A 19,244-nucleotide genomic window follows, 5' to 3' on the forward strand; every position below is an offset into this window, starting at 1 on the left:
TTTAATTTTGTAACCTTGTCGAAATAAAAGTCTTTCAAGCTATGAATGCAGCTGTTCATTGTTTCTTTCAGAAAGTATCTTTGATGGGTTGTGCATTTTTGTTTTGTCTTCTGAACAAAACGCTGCCGCTGAAGTAAAAGATTAAAATGCTTTGGCTAACGTGGAGATAGAACTTTATGTGCTCCCAGGGTAATTAGGCTGTTATCAAGTTAAGTTTGTTCAATTTTCTCGCCAATTTTTTCAATAATGTTTTCCTTTTATTCCGTTCCACTCTTTAATTCCTGTTGCCCTGTTTTTCTTTTCAATCTGGTCTGCTGAAAATGTTTAAATGGTTTTTCCTCCAATTTGATACAGCAGTTTTCCATACGCTGTATTCATAAACTGCAACACGTCCGCTTTGATGGAGATTGTGTAGCTTAGTTTTGTTCCTAGTATACGTGAATAGAAAATTAAAAATACACAATTTTCATGCATCTTTTAGGGTAAGAGGTTCATCTGAACCGATTTGTTAACAGAAAATGACAGACAGGTGCACATTCACAGGGAAGAGAAGGTCGCCACTTTTCCTTTACCTTCATATTTGTTACTTAGAAGGGGTTCTCGACACAGCAGCGGATGCAGTGAAGGCAGTGTGGAATTGTTTTTGTTTTTAGCTGCAGACCAATGCTCTTTATCTTTTCGCTTGCTTGGTAATTATGAATGGATACGGTAGATTACTTCAGGTGCACATACCAACTCTCTGATTTATTTAGTGATTGGAAATACTCAGCCTAGATCCTATACAAAACTTCTAGTTTAATTTTCCTGATAGTTTTGTATGAAAAGAAAAGGCCCCATTTAAACACCTGGCGGTGGTGGTGGTGTAATTGTTGTCATCTTGTGCATGATGCAACCTGGGTAATGTGGAATGCGTCCTTAAAACTGCTTCTCTAAAAAGTATCAAAACTAGGCAGACTATAATAATACCTTTAGCTTAAATGTTTTAAGAAAGACCGTAATACCTAATATGCAGTAGGTGTAAATTTAAATCGCCATTTGGGTCCCGTGTCCTTCAGGAACAGGTAGATCATATAGGTCCTGACTTCCAACAGGTTTGGGTTAAGGCTATACTTTTGGGGATCATTTCTATAGTTTGTTCCTAGAGAAATGTGTTTCTGAAGTGCTTGGTCTGCTACCCACATGAAGATTGACTTTGTTTTCTTCTGAGCGTGATGGTCAGTAGTAAGTGTTTGTCTGTAAGACTACTTGCTACGCTTGATGATCGTTCTTCTGGAGAAGCAGAAGAAGCATTCTCTGAGTGGTTTGTTGTTTGTGCTCCATACTAATGGTCCATTGTTTTGGGCTTAATTTTGTAACCTTGTCGAAATAAAAGTCTTTCAAGCTATGAATGCAGCTGTTCATTGTTTCTTTCAGAAAGTATCTTTTGATGGGTTGTGCATTTTTTGTTTTGTCTTCTGAACAAAACGGCTGCCGCGAAGTAAAAGATTAAAATGCTTTGGCTAACGTGAGATAGAACTTTATGTGCTCCCAGGGGGTAATTAGGCTGTTATCAAGTTAAGTTTGTTCAATTTTCTCGCCAATTTCTTTTTCAATAATGTTTTCCTTTTATTTCCGCTTTCCGACCTTTTAATTCCTGTTGCCCTGTTTTTCTTTTCAATCTGGTCTGCTGAAAATGTTTAAATGGTTTTTCCTCCAATTTGATACAGCAGTTTTCCATACGTTGTATTCATAAACTGCAATACGTCCCTTTGATGGAGATTGTGTAGCTTAGTTTTGTTCCTAGTATACGTGAATAGAAAATTAAAAATACACAATTTTCATGCATCTTTTAGGGTAAGAGGTTCATCTGAACCGATTTGTTAACAGAAAATGACAGACAGGTGCACATTCACAGGGAAGAGAAGGTCGCCACTTCTTCCTTTACCTTTCATATTTGTTACTTAGAAGGGTTCTCGACACAGCAGCGGATGCAGTGAAGGCAGTGTGGAATTGTTTTTGTTTTTAAGCTGCAGACCAATGCTCTTTATCTTTTCGCTTGCTGGTAATTATGAATGGATACGCTAGATTACTTCAGGTGCACATACGCTAACTCTCTGATTTATTTAGTGATTGGAAATACTCAGCCTAGATCCTATACAAAACTTCTAGTTTAATTTTCCTGATAGTTTTGTATGAAAAGAAAAGGCCCCATTTAAACACCTGGCGGTGGTGGTGGTGTAATTGTTGTCATCTTGTGCATGATGCAACCTGGGTAATGTGGAAATGCGCCTTAAAACTGCTTCTCTAAAAAGTATCAAAAACTAGGCAGACTATAATAATACCTTTAGCTAAATGTTTTAAGAAAGACCGTAATACCAATATGCGAGTAGGTGTAAATTTAAATCGCCATTTGGGTCCCGTGGTCCTTCAGGAACAGGTAGATCATATAGGTCCTGACTTCCAACAGGTTTGGGTTAAGGCTATACTTTTAGGGATCATTTCTATAGTTTGTTCCTAGAGAAATGTGTTTCTGAAGTGCTTGGTCTCGCTACCCACGATGAAGATTGACTTTGTTTTCTTCTGAGCGTGATGGTCAGTAGTAAGTGTTTGTCTGTAAGACTACTTGCTACGCTTTGATGATCGTTTCTCTTCTGGAGAAGCAGAAAGAAGGAAACATTCTCTGAGTGGTTTGTTGTTTGTGCTCCATACTAATGGTCCATTGTTTTGGGCTTAATTTTGTAACCTTGTCGAAATAAAAGTCTTTCAAGCTATGAATGCAGCTGTTCATTGTTTTCTTTCAGAAAGTATCTTTTGATGGGTTGTGCATTTTTTGTTTTGTCTTCTGAACAAAACGGCTGCCGCGGAAGTAAAGATTAAAATGCTTTGGCTAACGTGAGATAGAACTTTATGTGCTCCTAGGGGGTAATTAGGCTGTTATCAAGTTAAGTTTGTTCAATTTTCTGCCAATTTCTTTTTTTCAATAATGTTTTCCTTTTATTTCCGTTTCCGACCTTTTAATTCCTGTTGCCCTGTTTTTCTTTTCAATCTGGTCTGCTGAAAATGTTTAAATGGTTTTTCCCTCCAATTTGATACAGCAGTTTTCCATACGTTGTATTCATAAACTGCAACGTCCGCCTTTGATGGAGATTGTGTAGCTTAGTTTTGTTCTAGTATACGTGAATAGAAAATTAAAAATACACAATTTTCATGCATCTTTTAGGGTAAGAGGTTCATCTGAACCGATTTGTTAACAGAAAATGACAGACAGGTGCACATTCACAGGGAAGAGAAGGTCGCCACTTCTTCCTTTACCTTTCATATTTGTTACTTAGAAGGGTTCTCGACACAGCAGCGGATGCAGTGAAGGCAGTGTGGAATTGTTTTTGTTTTTAAGCTGCAGACCAATGCTCTTTATCTTTTTCGCTATGCTTGGTAATTATGAATGGATACGCAGTGAGATTACTTCAGGTGCACATACGCAACTCTCTGATTTATTTAGTGATTGGAAATACTCAGCCTAGATCCTATACAAAACTTCTAGTTTAATTTTCCTGATAGTTTTTTGTATGAAAAGAAAAGGCCCCATTTAAACACCTGGCGGTGGTGGTGGTGTAATTGTTGTCATCTTGTGCATGATGCAACCTGGGTAATGTGGAAATGCGTCCTTAAACTGCTTCTCTAAAAAGTATCAAAAACTAGGCAGACTATAATAATACCTTTAGCGAAATGTTTTAAGAAAAGACCGTAACTACGCAATATGCGAGTAGGTGTAAATTTAAATCGCCATTTGGGTCCCGTGTCCTTCAGGAACAGGTAGATCATATAGGTCCTGACTTCCAACAGGTTTGGGTTAAGGCTATCTTTTAGGGATCATTTCTATAGTTTGTTCCTAGAGAAATGTTTCTGAAGTGCTTGGTCTCGCTACCCACATGAAGATTGACTTTGTTTTCTTCTGAGCGTGATGGTCAGTAGTAAGTGTTTGTCTGTAAGACTACTTGCTACGTTGATGATCGTTCTCTTCTGGAGAAGCAGAAAGAAGGAAACATTCTCTGAGTGGTTTGTTGTTTGTGCTCCATACTAATGGTCCATTGTTTTGGGCTTAATTTTGTAACCTTGTCGAAATAAAAGTCTTTCAAGCTATGAATGCAGCTGTTCATTGTTTTCTTTCAGAAAGTATCTTTTGATGGGTTGTGCATTTTTTGTTTTGTCTTCTGAACAAACGCTGCCATGAGTAAAGAGATTAAAATGCTTTGGCTAACGTGAGATAGAACTTATGTGTCCCAGGAGTAATTAGGCTGTTATCAAGTTAAGTTTGTTCAATTTTCTCGCCAATTTCTTTTTTTCAATAATGTTTTCCTTTTATTTCCGTTTCCGACCTTTTAATTCCTGTTGCCCTGTTTTTCTTTTCAATCTGGTCTGCTGAAAATGTTTAAATGGTTTTCCCCTCCAATTTGATACAGCAGTTTTCCATACGTTGTATTCATAAACTGCAATACGTCCCACTTTGATGGAGATTGTGTAGCTTAGTTTTGTTCTAGTATACGTGAATAGAAAATTAAAAATACACAATTTTCATGCATCTTTTAGGGTAAGAGGTTCATCTGAACCGATTTGTTAACAGAAAATGACAGACAGGTGCACATTCACAGGGAAGAGAAGGCGCACTTCTTCCTTTACCTTCATATTTGTTACTTAGAAGGGGTTCTCGACACAGCAGCGGATGCAGTGAAGGCAGTGTGGAATTGTTTTTGTTTTTTAAGCTGCAGACCAATGCTCTTTATCTTTTTCAGTTCGTTGGTAATTATGAATGGATCGTGAGATTACTTCAGGTGCACATCACGCAACTCTCTGATTTATTTAGTGATTGGAAATACTCAGCCTAGATCCTATACAAAACTTCTAGTTTAATTTTCCTGATAGTTTTTGTATGAAAAGAAAAGGCCCCATTTAAACACCTGGCGGTGGTGGTGGTGTAATTGTTGTCATCTTGTGCATGATGCAACCTGGGTAATGTGGAAATGCGTCCTTAAAACTGCTTCTCTAAAAAGTATCAAAAACTAGGCAGACTATAATAATACCTTTAGCAGAAATGTTTTAAGAAAGACCGTAACACCAATATGCGAGTAGGTGTAAATTTAAATCGGCCATTTGGGTCCCGTGTCCTTCAGGAACAGGTAGATCATATAGGTCCTGACTTCCAACAGGTTTGGGTTAAGGCTATACTTTTAGGGATCATTTCTATAGTTTGTTCCTAGAGAAATGTGTTTCTGAAGTGCTTGGTCTCGCTACCCACGATGAAGATTGACTTTGTTTTCTTCTGAGCGTGATGGTCAGTAGTAAGTGTTTGTCTGTAAGACTACTTGCTACGTTTGATGATCGTTTCTCTTCTGGAGAAGCAGAAAGAAGGAAACATTCTCTGAGTGGTTTGTTGTTTGTGCTCCATACTAATGGTCCATTGTTTTGGGCTTAATTTTGTAACCTTGTCGAAATAAAAGTCTTTCAAGCTATGAATGCAGCTGTTCATTGTTTTCTTTCAGAAAGTATCTTTTGATGGGTTGTGCATTTTTTGTTTTGTCTTCTGAACAAAACGGCTGCCCTGAAGTAAAAGATTAAAATGCTTTGGCTAACGTGGAGATAGAACTTTATGTGCTCCCAGGGGGTAATTAGGCTGTTATCAAGTTAAGTTTGTTCAATTTTCTCGCCAATTTCTTTTTCAATAATGTTTTCCTTTTATTTCCGTTTCCGACCTTTTAATTCCTGTTGCCCTGTTTTTCTTTTCAATCTGGTCTGCTGAAAATGTTTAAATGGTTTTTCCTCCACTTGAACAGCAGTTTTCATACGCTTATTCTAAACTGAATACGCCTTTATGGAGATTGTGTAGCTTAGTTTTGTTCATAGTAATCAATAGAAAATTAAAATCACAATTTTCATGATCTTTTAGGTAAAGGTTCATCTAACGATTTGTTAACAGAAAATGACAGACAGGTGCATTCACAGGAAGAGAAGGTCGCCCTTTTTCCTTACCTTCATATTTGTTACTAGAAGGGTCTCGACACAGCAGCTGGATGCATGAAGGATGTGGAATTTTTTGTTTTTGCGCAGACCAATGCTCTTTATCTTTTGTTGCTTGAATTATGATATGGACAACTGATTACTTCAGGTGCAATACGCAACTCTCTGATTTATTTAGTGATTGGAAATACAGCCTTAGATTCCTATCAAAATTCAGTTTAATTTTCCTAAGTTTTGTAAAGAAAAGTCCCATTTAGACACCGGGGTGGTGGTTAATTGTGTCATCTTGTGCATGATGCAACCTGGGTATATGTTCTCCTTAAAACTTTCTTCTAAAAGTTCTAAAACTGGTAACTATAATAAACCTTTAGTTAAATGTTTAAAACCTTGAAACATATGCGTAGTGTAAATTTAAATCGGCATTTGGGTCCCGTGTCCTTCGGAAAGGTAGATCATATAGTGTCCTGACTTCCAAAGGTTTGGGTAAGGTATATCTTTTAGGGATCATTTCTAGTTTGTTCTCGAAGAAATGTAGTTTTTAGTGTGGTCTCTTCCATGAAGATTTTGACTTTGTTTTTTGAGGTGTGTCAGTAGTAAGTGTTTCTGTAAGACTCTTGTCGCTTGCAGATCAAGCTTTCTTTTCTGAGAGAAGTAGGGAAAAATTTCTGATGGTTTGTTGTTTGTGCTCCATACTAATGGTCCATTGTTTTGGGCTTAATTTGTAACCTTGTCAAATAAAGTCTTTCAGCCATGAATGCAGTGTTCATTTTCTTTTCAGAAATATCTTTTGATGGTTGTGCATTTTTGTTTTGTCTTCTGAAAAAACGCTGCCTGGAAGTAAAAGATTAAAATGCTTTTGGCTAACGTGAGATAGAACTTTATGTGTCCAGGTAATTAGGCTGTTATCAAGTTAAGTTTGTTCAATTTTCTCCCAATTTCTTTTTTCAATAATGTTTTCCTTTTATTCCGCTTCCCATCTTTTAATCTGTTGCCCTATTTTTCTTTAATCTGGTTCTGAAATGTTTAAATGTTTTTCCTCCAATTGATACAAGTTTTCCATATGTTCTATAAACCGCAATACGCCTTTGATGGAGATTGTGTACTTTAGTTTTGTTCCTAGTATTAGTGAATAGAAAATTAAAAATACACAATTTTCATGCATCTTTTAGGGTAAGTAGGTTCATCTGAACCCCTTAGAATGAAAGCGCAGGTGCACATTTCAGAAGTTCAATTGAAGGGTGTCATTTTTCTTTTACCTTCTATAAACTGAAGGGGTTAAGATTAAAATGTTTGGCAACGAGGATGGAACTTTTTTGTGTTTGCTCAGCTGATTATCTTTTCATGTTAAGTTATTAATTATCGCAATTCTTTTTCATAAGTTTCTTTATACTTCGACCTTTTAATTCTGTTGCTAATATCTTTCAATTGTCAAAATTCATGTTAAATTTTCCTATAGTTTTGAAGAAAAGGCCTTTCCATAACCCTGGTGGTGAGTGTGTAATTGTTTCATCTTGCTGGAGTGACTGCTTAGTTTGAATGTCCTATATCGTGATAAAATTAAAAATCAATTTTATGAATATCTTTAGGGTAAAGGTTCATTAACAAAGACCGTAACCGAAATGAAGAAGGTGCAATTATGAATGCCAAGGTGTCACTTCTTCCGACGTTGATCATTAGTTTACTTCAACAGGTTGCAGTCAGCGGAATTTAGGAAGGCATTAGTTTGTTCCTTTAGAAATGTGCTGCAAGTGTCTTATCTTTCAGGAGATTGATAATTGTTTTCTGATCGATGGTAGATATTTGGTACTACCATCTCTGATTTATTTATGATTGGAAATTCTCAGTCTGGAAGCAAAGAAAAACTATTCTAATTTGGTTGTGTTTGTCCATGAAAAGGCATTCCATTTGTAATCCTGAAGCTTGTAAAGAAATCTTTGCTATAATGCGTCTTTCATTGTTTCTATCAGAAAGTAATTGGAATGCGTCTTTAAGTTTTCTTCTGAAAATATCGAAACTAGCGATGTAATAATTAAAATGTTTTGCAAATGTTGAGTAGAACTAGTACCAGGTAATTAGGTTTATGGTAAGTTTTAATTTATCGCCATTTGGGTCCTTCCTTCAGAACAGTTGTCATATAGGTCTCTGACTTTCTAATTCCGTTGCCTTTTGCTTTTATGGTCATTTTAAATTGTTTAAAAGTTTTTCTCTCTGAAGAGCTGGTTCTACATGTACGTGAAGACTTGACTTTGTTCCCTTTCTGGATGGTAGTAGTAAGTGTTTGTTTAAGACTGATGAAAATTAAAATGACTTCTATTTTCATGACTTAGTAGAGTAAAATGTCTATACTTGTTGTTTACATAACATACTAAAGGTGCATTTTTGGAGAAGTGAAGGTCCCTACGTATTCCATTAAGTCTTTCATATTGCTACTAAATGAGCTGTTCATTCGTTTTCTGGATCAGAAGGAGATGTTGGAATTGGTTTTTGTTTTTGCAACTTCTTCTAACAAATCGCTTCGCTTGGTAATATAAATCTTTGGCAGTAGTATGACTCTGAATTCTCTATTTGGTAATTGAATGTTACACCTAGTTTTTCAAATTTCTCCTATTTCTTTTTCAATAGTTTTTCTTATTACGTTTCCACTTTTAATTCCTGTTGCTGTTATTTTTCATCTGGTCTGTAGAAAATGTTTAAATGGTTTCTCAATTTGATAAACAGTTTCATCCTTATCTAAATCAAAAGCCTTGATGGAATTGGTAGTTAGTTTATGTTCCTAGTATACGTGAATGAAAATTAAAATACACAATTTTCATGCATCTTTAGGGTAAGGGTTCATCTGACGATTTGTTAATGAAAACTGACAACAGTGCACATTCACAGGAGAAGCAATTCTTCCTTTACCTTTCATATTTGTTACTTAGAAGGGGTTCTGACACAGCAGCGGATGCAGTGAGAGGCAGTGTGGAATTGTTTTTGTTTTAAGCTGCAGACCAATGCTCTTTATCTTTTTCGTTGCTGGTAATATGATATGGATCGGTGATTACTTCAGGTGCACATACTCAACTCTCTGATTTATTTAGTGATTGGAAATCTCAACTAGATCCTATACAAAACTTCTAGTTTTAATTTTCCTATAGTTTTTGTATGAAAAGAAAAGGCCCCATTTAAACACCTGGCGGTGGTGGTGGTGTAATTGTTGTCATCTTGTATGATGCAACCTGGGTAATGGGAAATCGTCCTTAAACTGCTTCTCTAAAAGTATCAAAACTAGGCAGACTATAATAATACCTTTAGCGAAATGTTTTAAGAAAGACCGTAATACCAATATGCGAGTGGTGTAAATTTAAATCGCCATTTGGGTCCCGGGGTCCTTCAGGAACAGGTAGATCATATAGGTCCTGACTTCCAACAGGTTTGGTTAAGGCTATATTTTAGGGATCATTTCTATAGTTTGTTCCTAGAGAAATGTGTTTCTGAAGTGCTTGTCCGCTACCCACGATGAAGATTGACTTTGTTTCTTCTGAGCGTGATGGTCAGTAGTAAGTGTTTGTCTGTAAGACTACTTGCCACGTTTGATGATCGTTTCTCTTCTGGAAGCAGAAGAAGGAAACATTCTCTGAGTGGTTTGTTGTTTGGCTCCATACTAATGGTCCATTGTTTTGGGCTTAATTTTGTAACCTGTCAAATAAAAGTCTTTCGCTATGAATGCAGCTGTTCATTGTTTCTTTCAGAAAGTATCTTTTGATGGGTTGTGCATTTTTGTTTTGTCTTCTGAACAAAACGGCTGCAGCTGGAAGTAAAGATTAAAATGCTTTGGCTAACGTGAGATAGAACTTTATTGTCCCAGGGGTAATTAAGCTGTTACAAGTTAAGTTTGTTCAATTTTCGCCAATTTCTTTTTTTTCAATAATGTTTTCCTTTATTTCCGTTTCCGACCTTTTAATTCCTGTTGCCCTGTTTTCTTTTCAATCTGGTCTGCTGAAAATGTTTAAATGGTTTTTCCTCCAATTTATACAGCAGTTTTCCATACGTTGTATTCATAAACTGCATACGTCCGCCTTTGATGGAGATTGTGTAGCTTAGCTTTGTTCCTAGTATACGTGAATAGAAAATTAAAAATACACAATTTTCATGCATCTTTTAGGGTAAGAGGTTCATCTGAACCGATTTGTTAACAGAAAATGACAGACAGGTGCACATTCACAGGGAAGAGAAGGTCGCCACTTCTTTACCTTTTATATTTGTTACTTAGAAGGGGGTTTTCGACACGCAGCGGATGCAGTGAAGCGAGTGTGGAATTGTTTTTGTTTTTAAGCTGCAGACCAATGCTCTTTATCTTTTTCGCTTGCGTGGTAATTATGAATGGATAGCGAGATTACTTCAGGTGCACATATCGCAACTCTCTGATTTATTTAGTGATTGGAAATACTCAGCCTAGATCCTATACAAAACTTCTAGTTTAATTTTCCTGATAGTTTTGTATGAAAGAAAAGGCCCATTTAAACACCTGGCGGTGGTGGTGGTGTAATTGTTGTCATCTTGTGCATGATGCAACCTGGGTAATTGGAAATGCGTCCCCTTTAAACTGCTTCTCTAAAAGTATCAAAACTAGGCAGACTATAAATACCTTTAAACGAAATGTTTTAAGAAAGACGTACACAATATGCAGTAGGTGTAAATTTAAATCGGCATTTGGGTCCCGTGTCCTTCAGGAACAGGTAGATCATATAGGTCCTGACTTCCAACAGGTTTGGGTTAAGGCTATACTTTTAGGGATCATTTCATAGTTTGTCCTAGAAATTGTTTCAAGTGTTGGGCACCACCTGAAAAGAAATTGACTTTGTTTTTTTTCGTGATGGCAGTAAAAGTGTTTGTCTGTGACTACTTCTCGTTTTATGATTTTCTTCTGGAAAAGGGAAAGAAGAAACATTTTTTGAGTGGTTTTTTTTTTGCTCCATACTTATCCATTGTTTTGGGTTAATTTTGTAAACCTTGAAAAAAAGTCTTTCCTATGAAAACAGCTTTATTGTTTTCTTTTAAAGTATCTTTTTTATGGGTTTGCATTTTTGTTTTGCCCCCTAAAAAACGGCTCCTTGAATAAAAAATTAAAATGCTTTGCTAACTGAGAAGAACTTTATGCCCCCGGGGGAATTAGGGGTGTTTTAAGTTAAGTTTTTCCAATTTTCTAATTTTTTTTTTCAATAATTTTTTCCTTTTTTTTCGTTTTACCTTTTAATTCCCCGTTCCTTTTTTTCTTTTTAATCCTCGAAAATGTTTTGGTTTCCTCAATTTGATTGGTTTTCCCTCGTTTATTCATAAAAAAAAATCCCCTTTGAGGGATTGTTTTTTTTTGTTCTTGTATCGTAATAGAAAAAAAATTTCACAATTTTCATCTTTTTAGGGTAAAGGGGTTTATCTGAACCATTTGGGAAAAGAAAATGCGACAGGTGCACATTCCGGGGGGGAAAGGGGCCACTTTTCCTTTTCCTTTCATTTTTTATTAGAAGGGGGTTCTCAAACCGAGCGGATGCATGAAATGGAATTGGTTTTTTTTTTTAAGCTCAGACCAATCTCTTTTTTTTAAGTTGTTAAAAGAAAGATCGGCGAATTACTTCATACATAAACTCTATTTTTTTAGGATTGGAAAAACTCAGCCCGATCCTATCAAAACTTCTAGTTTAATTTTCCATAGTTTTGTATGGAAAAAGGCCCATTTAAAAAACCTGGGGGTGGTGGTGGTTAATTTTGTTCTTTAGCTGTGAACCTGGGTAATGGGAAATGTCTAAAAATGTTTTTAAAAAATATCAAAAAATAGGCAGACTATAAAAATTCCTTTAGCGTAAATGTTTTAAGAAAGACCGTAATACCTAATATCGAGTAGGTGTAAATTTAAATCGGCCATTTGGGTCCCGTGTCCTTCAGGAACAGGTAGATCATATAGGTCCTGACTTCCAACAGGTTTGGGTTAAGGCTATACTTTTAGGGATCATTTCTATAGTTTGTTCCTAGAGAAATGTGTTTCTGAAGTGCTTGGTCTGCCCGATGAAGATTGACTTTGTTTTCTTCTGAGCGTGATGGTCAGTAGTAAGTGTTTGTCTGTAAGACTACTTGCTACGTTTGATGATCGTTTCTCTTCTGGAGAAGCAGAAAGAAGGAAACATTCTCTGAGTGGTTTGTTGTTTGTGCTCCATACTAATGGTCCATTGTTTTGGGAGCGAATTTTGTAACCTTGTCGAAATAAAAGTCTTTCAAGCTATGAATGCAGCTGTTCATTGTTTTCTTTCAGAAAGTATCTTTTGATGGGTTGTGCATTTTTTGTTTTGTCTTCACAGACAACAAAGCGGCTGCAATGAGTAAAAGATTAAAATGCTTTGGCTAACGTGAGATAGAACTTTATGTGCTCCCAGGGGTAATTAGGCTGTTATCAAGTTAAGTTCGTTCAATTTTCTAGCCAATTTCTTTTTCAATAATGTTTTCCTTTTATTTCCGTTTCCGACCTTTTAATTCCTGTTGCCCTGATTTTCTTTTCAATCTGGTCTGCTGAAAATGTTTAAATGGTTTTCCCTCCAATTTGATACAGCAGTTTTCCATACGTTGTATTCATAAACTGCAATACGTCCGCCTTTGATGGAGATTGTGTAGCTTAGTTTTGTTGTTCCTGAGTATACGTGAATAGAAAATTAAAATACACAATTTTCATGCATCTTTAGGGTAAGAGGTTCATCTGAACCGGATTGTTAACAAAATGACAGACAGGTGCACATTCACAGGGGAAGAGAAGGTCGCCACTTCTTCTACCTTTCATATTTGTTACTTAGAAGGGTTCTCGACACAGCAGCGGATGCAGTGAAGGCAGTGTGGAATTGTTTTTGTTTTTAAGCTGCAGACCAATGCTCTTTATCTTTTCTTGCGTTGGTAATTATGAATGGATACGGCGAGATTACTTCAGGTGCACATACGCAACTCTCTGATTTATTTAGTGATTGGAAATACTCAGCCTAGATCCTATACAAAACTTCTAGTTTAATTTTCCTGATAGTTTTGTATGAAAAGAAAAGGCCCCATTTAAACACCTGGCGGTGGTGGTGGTGTAATTGTTGTCATCTTGTGCATGATGCAACCTGGGTAATGTGGAAATGCGTCCTTAAAACTGCTTCTCTAAAAGTATCAAAAACTAGGCAGACTATAATAATACCTTTAGCAAATGTTTTAAGAAAGACCGTATACCAATATGCGAGTAGGTGTAAATTTAAATCGGCCATTTGGGTCCCGTGTCCTTCAGGAACAGGTAGATCATATAGGTCCTGACTTCCAACAGGTTTGGTTAAGGCTATACTTTTAGGGATCATTTCTATAGTTTGTTCCTAGAGAAATGTGTTTCTGAAGTGCTTGGTCTCGCTACCCACGATGAAGATTGACTTTGTTTTCTTCTGAGCGTGATGGTCAGTAGTAAGTGTTTGTCTGTAAGACTACTTGCTACGTTTGATGATCGTTTCTTCTGGAGAAGCAGAAAGAAGGAAACATTCTCTGAGTGGTTTGTTGTTTGTGCTCCATACTAATGGTCCATTGTTTTGGGCTTAATTTTGTAACCTTGTCGAAATAAAAGTCTTTCAAGCTATGAATGCAGCTGTTCATTGTTTTCTTTCAGAAAGTATCTTTTGATGGGTTGTGCATTTTTTGTTTTGTCTTCTGAACAAAACGGCTGCCGTGGAAGTAAAAGATTAAAATGCTTTGGCTAACGTGAGATAGAACTTTATTTGCTCCTAGGGGGTAATTAGGCTGTTATCAAGTTAAGTTTGTTCAATTTTCGCCAATTTCTTTTTTCAATAATGTTTTCCTTTTATTTCGTTCCGACCTTTTAATTCTGTTGCCCTGTTTTCTTTCAATCTGGTCTGCGAAAATGTTTAAATGGTTTTTTCCCTCAATTTGATACAAACCAGTTTTCCATATTGTATTCATAAACTGCAATACGTCCCCCTTTGATGGAGATTGTAGCTTAGTTTTTTCCTAGTATCGTGAATAGAAAATTAAAAAAATCCCAATTTTCATGCATCTTTTAGGGTAAGAGGTTCATCTGAACCGATTGTGCAGAAAAGACAGACAGTTGCACATTCACAGGGAAGAAGGCGCCACTTCTTCCTTACCTTTCATATTTGTTATTTTTAGAAGGGGTTCTCGACACAGCAGCGGATGGTGAAGGCAGTGTGGAATTGTTTTGTTTTAAGCTGCAGACCAATGCTCTTTTATCTTTTTTACTAGCTTGGTAATATAGAATGGATACGCTGAGATTACTTCAGGTGCACATACAACTCTCTGATTTATTTAGTGATTGGAAATACTCAGCCTAGATCCTATACAAAACTTCTAGTTTAATTTTCCTGATAGTTTTGTATGAAAAGAAAAGGCCCCATTTAAACACCTGGCGGTGGTGGTGGTGTAATTGTTGTCATCTTGTGCATGATGCAACCTGGGTAATGTGAAATGCGTCCTTAAAACTGCTTCTAAAAAGTATCAAAACTAGGCAGACTATAATAATACCTTTAGCAAATGTTTTAAGAAAGACCGTAACACCTAATATGCAGTAGGTGTAAATTTAATCGGCCATTTGGGTCCCGTGTCCTTCAGGAACAGGTAGATCATATAGGTCCTGACTTCCAACAGGTTTGGTTAAGGCTATACTTTAGGATCATTTCTATAGTTTGTTCCTAGAGAATGTGTTTCAGTGTTGGTCTCGCTACCACATGAAGATTGACTTTGTTTTCTTCTGAGCGTGATGGTCAGTAGTAAGTGTTTGTCTGTAAGACTACTTCTACGCTTGATGATCGTTTCTTCTGGAGAAGCAGAAGAAGGAAACATTCTCTGAGTGGTTTGTTGTTTGTGCTCCATACTAATGGTCCATTGTTTTGGGCTTAATTTTGTAACCTTGTCGAAATAAAAGTCTTTCAAGCTATGAATGCAGCTGTTCATTGTTTTCTTTCAGAAAGTATCTTTTGATGGGTTGTGCATTTTTTGTTTTGTCTTCTGAACAAAACGGCTGCCGAAGTAAAAGATTAAAATGCTTTGGCTAACGTGAGATAGAACTTTATGTGCTCCCAGGGTAATTAGGCTGTTATCAAGTTAAGTTTGTTCAATTTTTCGCCAATTTCTTTTTTCAATAATGTTTTCCTTTTATTTCGCTTCCACTTTTTAATTCCTGTTGCCCTGTTTTTCTTTTCAATCTGGTCTGCTGAAAATGTTTAAATGGTTTTTCCTCCAATTTGATACAGCAGTTTTCCATACGCTTGTATTCCTAAACTGCAATACGTCCGCCTTTGATGGAGATTGTGTAGCTTAGTTTTGTTCCTAGTATACGTGAATAGAAAATTAAAAATACACAATTTTCATGCATCTTTTTAGGGTAAGAGGTTCATCTGAACCGATTTGTTAACAGAAAATGACAGACAGGTGCACATTCACAGGGAAGAGAAGGTCGCCACTTCTTCCTTTACCTTCATATTTGTTACTTAGAAGGGTTCTCGACACAGCAGCGGATGCAGTGAAGGCAGTGTGGAATTGTTTTTGTTTTTAAGCTGCAGACCAATGCTCTTTATCTTTTCGCGCTTGGTAATTATGAATGGATACGGAGATTACTTCAGGTGCACATACGCAACTCTCTGATTTATTTAGTGATTGGAAATACTCAGCCTAGATCCTATACAAAACTTCTAGTTTAATTTTCCTGATAGTTTTGTATGAAAAGAAAAGGCCCCATTTAAACACCTGGCGGTGGTGGTGGTGTAATTGTTGTCATCTTGTGCATGATGCAACCTGGTAATGTGGAATGCGCCTTAAAACTGCTTCTCTAAAAGTATCAAAAACTAGGCAGACTATAATAATACCTTTAGCGAAATGTTTTAAGAAAGACCGTAATACTAATATGCAGTAGGTGTAAATTTAAATCGGCCATTTGGGTCCCGTGGTCCTTCAGGAACAGGTAGATCATATAGGTCCTGACTTCCAACAGGTTTGGGTTAAGGCTATACTTTTAGGGATCATTTCTATAGTTTGTTCCTAGAGAAATGTGTTTCTGAAGTGCTTGGTCTCGCTACCCACGATGAAGATTGACTTTGTTTTCTTCTGAGCGTGATGGTCAGTAGTAAGTGTTTGTCTGTAAGACTACTTGCTACGTTTGATGATCGCTCTCTTCTGGAGAAGCAGAAAGAAGGAAACATTCTCTGAGTGGTTTGTTGTTTGTGCTCCATACTAATGGTCCATTGTTTTGGGCTTAATTTTGTACCCTTGTCGAAATAAAAGTCTTTCAAGCTATGAATGCAGCTGTTCATTGTTTTCTTTCAGAAAGTATCTTTTGATGGGTTGTGCATTTTTTGTTTTGTCTTCTGAACAAAACGGCTGCCAGTGAAGTAAAAGATTAAAATGCTTTGGCTAACGTGAGATAGAACTTTATGTGCTCCAGGGGTAATTAGGCTGTTATCAAGTTAAGTTTGTTCAATTTTCTCGCCAATTTCTTTTTTCAATAATGTTTTCCTTTTATTTCCTTCCACCTTTTTTAAATTCCTGTTGCCCTGTTTTTCTTTTCAATCTGGTCTGCTGAAAATGTTTAAATGGTTTTTCCCTCCAATTTGATACAGCAGTTTTCCATACGTTGTATTCATAAACTGCAATACGTCCGCCTTTGATGGAGATTGTGTAGCTTAGTTTTGTTCCTAGTATACGTGAATAGAAAATTAAAAATACACAATTTTCATGCATCTTTTTAGGGTAAGAGGTTCATCTGAACCGATTTGTTAACAGAAAATGACAGACAGGTGCACATTCACAGGGAAGAGAAGGTCGCCACTTCTTCCTTTACCTTTCATATTTGTTACTTAGAAGGGGTTCTCACACAGCAGCGGATGCAGTGAAGGCAGTGTGGAATTGTTTTTGTTTTTAAGCTGCAGACCAATGCTCTTTATCTTTTCGTTGCTTGGTAATTATGAATGGATACGGCGAGATTACTTCAGGTGCACATACGCAACTCTCTGATTTATTTAGTGATTGGAAATACTCAGCCTAGATCCTATACAAAACTTCTAGTTTAATTTTCCTGATAGTTTTTGTATGAAAAGAAAAGGCCCATTTAAACACCTGGCGGTGGTGGTGGTGTAATTGTTGTCATCTTGTGCATGATGCAACCTGGGTAATGTGGAAATGCGTCCTTAAAACTGCTTTCTAAAAGTATCAAAAACTAGGCAGACTATAATAATACCTTTAGCAAATGTTTTAAGAAAGACCGTAACACAATATGCGAGTAGGTGTAAATTTAAATCGGCCATTTGGGTCCCGTGTCCTTCAGGAACAGGTAGATCATATAGGTCCTGACTTCCAACAGGTTTGGGTTAAGGCTATACTTTTAGGGATCATTTCTATAGTTTGTTCCTAGAGAAATGTGTTTCTGAAGTGCTTGGTCTCGCTACCCACGATGAAGATTGACTTTGTTTTCTTCTGAGCGTGATGGTCAGTAGTAAGTGTTTGTCTGTAAGACTACTTGTACGCTTTGATGATCGTTTTTTCTGGAGAAGCAGAAAGAAGGAAACATTCTCTGAGTGGTTTGTTGTTTGTGCTCCATACTAATGGTCCATTGTTTTGGGCTTAATTTTGTAACCTTGTCGAAATAAAAGTCTTTCAAGCTATGAATGCAGCTGTTCATTGTTTTCTTTCAGAAAGTATCTTTTGATGGTTGTGCATTTTTGTTTTGTCTTCTGAACAAAACGGCTGCCGTGAAGTAAAGATTAAAATGCTTTGGCTAACGTGAGATAGAACTTTATGTGCTCCCAGGGGGTAATTAGGCTGTTATCAAGTTAAGTTTGTTCAATTTTCTCGCCAATTTCTTTTTCAATAATGTTTTCCTTTTATTTCCGTTTCCGACCTTTTAATTCCTGTTGCCCTGTTTTTCTTTTCAATCTGGTCTGCTGAAAATGTTTAAATGGTTTTTCCTCCAATTTGATACAGCAGTTTTCCATACGCTGTATTCATAAACTGCAATACGTCCGCCTTTGATGGAGATTGTGTAGCTTAGTTTTGTTCCTAGTATACGTGAATAGAAAATTAAAATACACAATTTTCATGCATCTTTTAGGTAAGAGGTTCATCTGAACCGATTTGTTAACAGAAAATGACAGACAGGTGCACATTCACAGGGAAGAGAAGGCGCACTTCTTCCTTTACCTTTCATATTTGTTACTTAGAAGGGGTTCTCGCACAGCAGCGGATGCAGTGAAGGCAGTGTGGAATTGTTTTGTTTTTAAGCTGCAGACCAATGCTCTTTATTTTTTCGCGTTGGAATTGGGAAATGGAAGGGAGATTTTGGGGCACATACAACCCTCTGTTTTAAAGTGAGGGAAATCCCGCCAATCCTATAAAAAACTTAGTTTAATTTTCCTGATAGTTTTGTAGAAAAAAAAAGGTTCTTTTTAAAACACCGGCGGTGGTGGTGGTGTAATTGGTCATTTTGGCATGATGAACCGGGGTAAGGGGAAATTCCCCCAAACTGTCAAAAGATAAAAAACCAGGGCAAATAATACCTTTAGCAAATTTTTAAGAAAGCCGAAACCCTAATATGAGTGGGTGAAATTTAACCCCATTTGGGCCCCGTGTCCTTCGGGAAAGGTAGATCAAAAGGTCCTGATTTCCAACGGGTTTTGGGGTTAAAAAATTTTTAGGGATCATTTCAATTTTTTCCCTAGAGAAATGTGTTTGAAGTGTTTCTGCACCCCCCGGGAAGATTGACTTTGTTTTTTTTGGGGTTTGATGGTCATAGTGGGTTTTTTGTCGAAAAACACTTTACGCTTGATGACGCTTTTTTCTGGAGAAGAGAAAAAAGGGGAAAACATTTTCTGAGTGGTTTGTTGTTTGTGCCCTTACTAATGGTCCTTTTTTTGGGTTTAATTTTTGAACCCTTTGTAAAAAAAGCTTTCAACCCATAAGCAGTGCATTGTTTTTTTCAGAAAGTATTTTTGATGGGGCATTTTTGTTTTGTTTCGAAAAAAGGGCCCGCTGAAGAAAAGATTAAAATGTTTTGGAACGGGAGATGAACTTTATGTGCCCGGGGTAATTAGGCTGTTACGTTTTTTGTTCAATTTTCTCCCAAATTTTTTTTTCAATAATTTTTTCCCTTTATTTCCGTTTCCGATTTTTAATTCTGCCCCCTGTTTTTCTTTTCAACTGGTCGGAAAAAGTTTAAAGGGTTTTTTCCTCCAATTTGATACAGCAGTTTT

The 19,244-nt window shown here is 36.7% G+C and overlaps 7 non-coding genes and 5 pseudogenes across 7 annotated transcripts; all 12 read left to right on the top strand.

Moving 5' to 3' along the window:
• Window positions 1–1,100: 1,100 nt before the first annotated feature.
• On the top strand, window positions 1,101–1,302 carry LOC120520382 (annotated as a pseudogene).
• A 1,153-nt stretch (window positions 1,303–2,455) lies between these two features.
• LOC120520387 lies at window positions 2,456–2,668 on the top strand. Its single transcript, XR_005631824.1, has one exon. It is a non-coding gene; the product is annotated as a small nucleolar RNA U3 (small nucleolar RNA).
• A 1,163-nt stretch (window positions 2,669–3,831) lies between these two features.
• On the top strand, window positions 3,832–4,037 carry LOC120520381. Its single transcript, XR_005631821.1, has one exon. It is a non-coding gene; the product is annotated as a small nucleolar RNA U3 (small nucleolar RNA).
• A 1,155-nt stretch (window positions 4,038–5,192) lies between these two features.
• On the top strand, window positions 5,193–5,404 carry LOC120520376. Its single transcript, XR_005631819.1, has one exon. It is a non-coding gene; the product is annotated as a small nucleolar RNA U3 (small nucleolar RNA).
• A 4,007-nt stretch (window positions 5,405–9,411) lies between these two features.
• Window positions 9,412–9,616, top strand: LOC120520379 (annotated as a pseudogene).
• A 1,132-nt stretch (window positions 9,617–10,748) lies between these two features.
• Window positions 10,749–10,928, top strand: LOC120520384 (annotated as a pseudogene).
• Window positions 10,929–11,958: 1,030 nt separating this feature from the next.
• Window positions 11,959–12,164, top strand: LOC120520377. Its single transcript, XR_005631820.1, has one exon. It is a non-coding gene; the product is annotated as a small nucleolar RNA U3 (small nucleolar RNA).
• Window positions 12,165–13,317: 1,153 nt separating this feature from the next.
• On the top strand, window positions 13,318–13,527 carry LOC120520386. The gene has a single exon (XR_005631823.1). It is a non-coding gene; the product is annotated as a small nucleolar RNA U3 (small nucleolar RNA).
• Window positions 13,528–14,660: 1,133 nt separating this feature from the next.
• LOC120520378 lies at window positions 14,661–14,859 on the top strand (annotated as a pseudogene).
• A 1,144-nt stretch (window positions 14,860–16,003) lies between these two features.
• Window positions 16,004–16,214, top strand: LOC120520385. Its single transcript, XR_005631822.1, has one exon. It is a non-coding gene; the product is annotated as a small nucleolar RNA U3 (small nucleolar RNA).
• A 1,154-nt stretch (window positions 16,215–17,368) lies between these two features.
• Window positions 17,369–17,578, top strand: LOC120520388. The gene has a single exon (XR_005631825.1). It is a non-coding gene; the product is annotated as a small nucleolar RNA U3 (small nucleolar RNA).
• Window positions 17,579–18,671: 1,093 nt separating this feature from the next.
• Window positions 18,672–18,872, top strand: LOC120520383 (annotated as a pseudogene).
• The last annotated feature ends 372 nt before the right edge of the window (window positions 18,873–19,244 follow it).

Source organism: Polypterus senegalus, unplaced genomic scaffold (genome assembly GCF_016835505.1).
Source record: "Polypterus senegalus isolate Bchr_013 unplaced genomic scaffold, ASM1683550v1 scaffold_2838, whole genome shotgun sequence".
NCBI lineage: Eukaryota > Metazoa > Chordata > Cladistia > Polypteriformes > Polypteridae > Polypterus > Polypterus senegalus.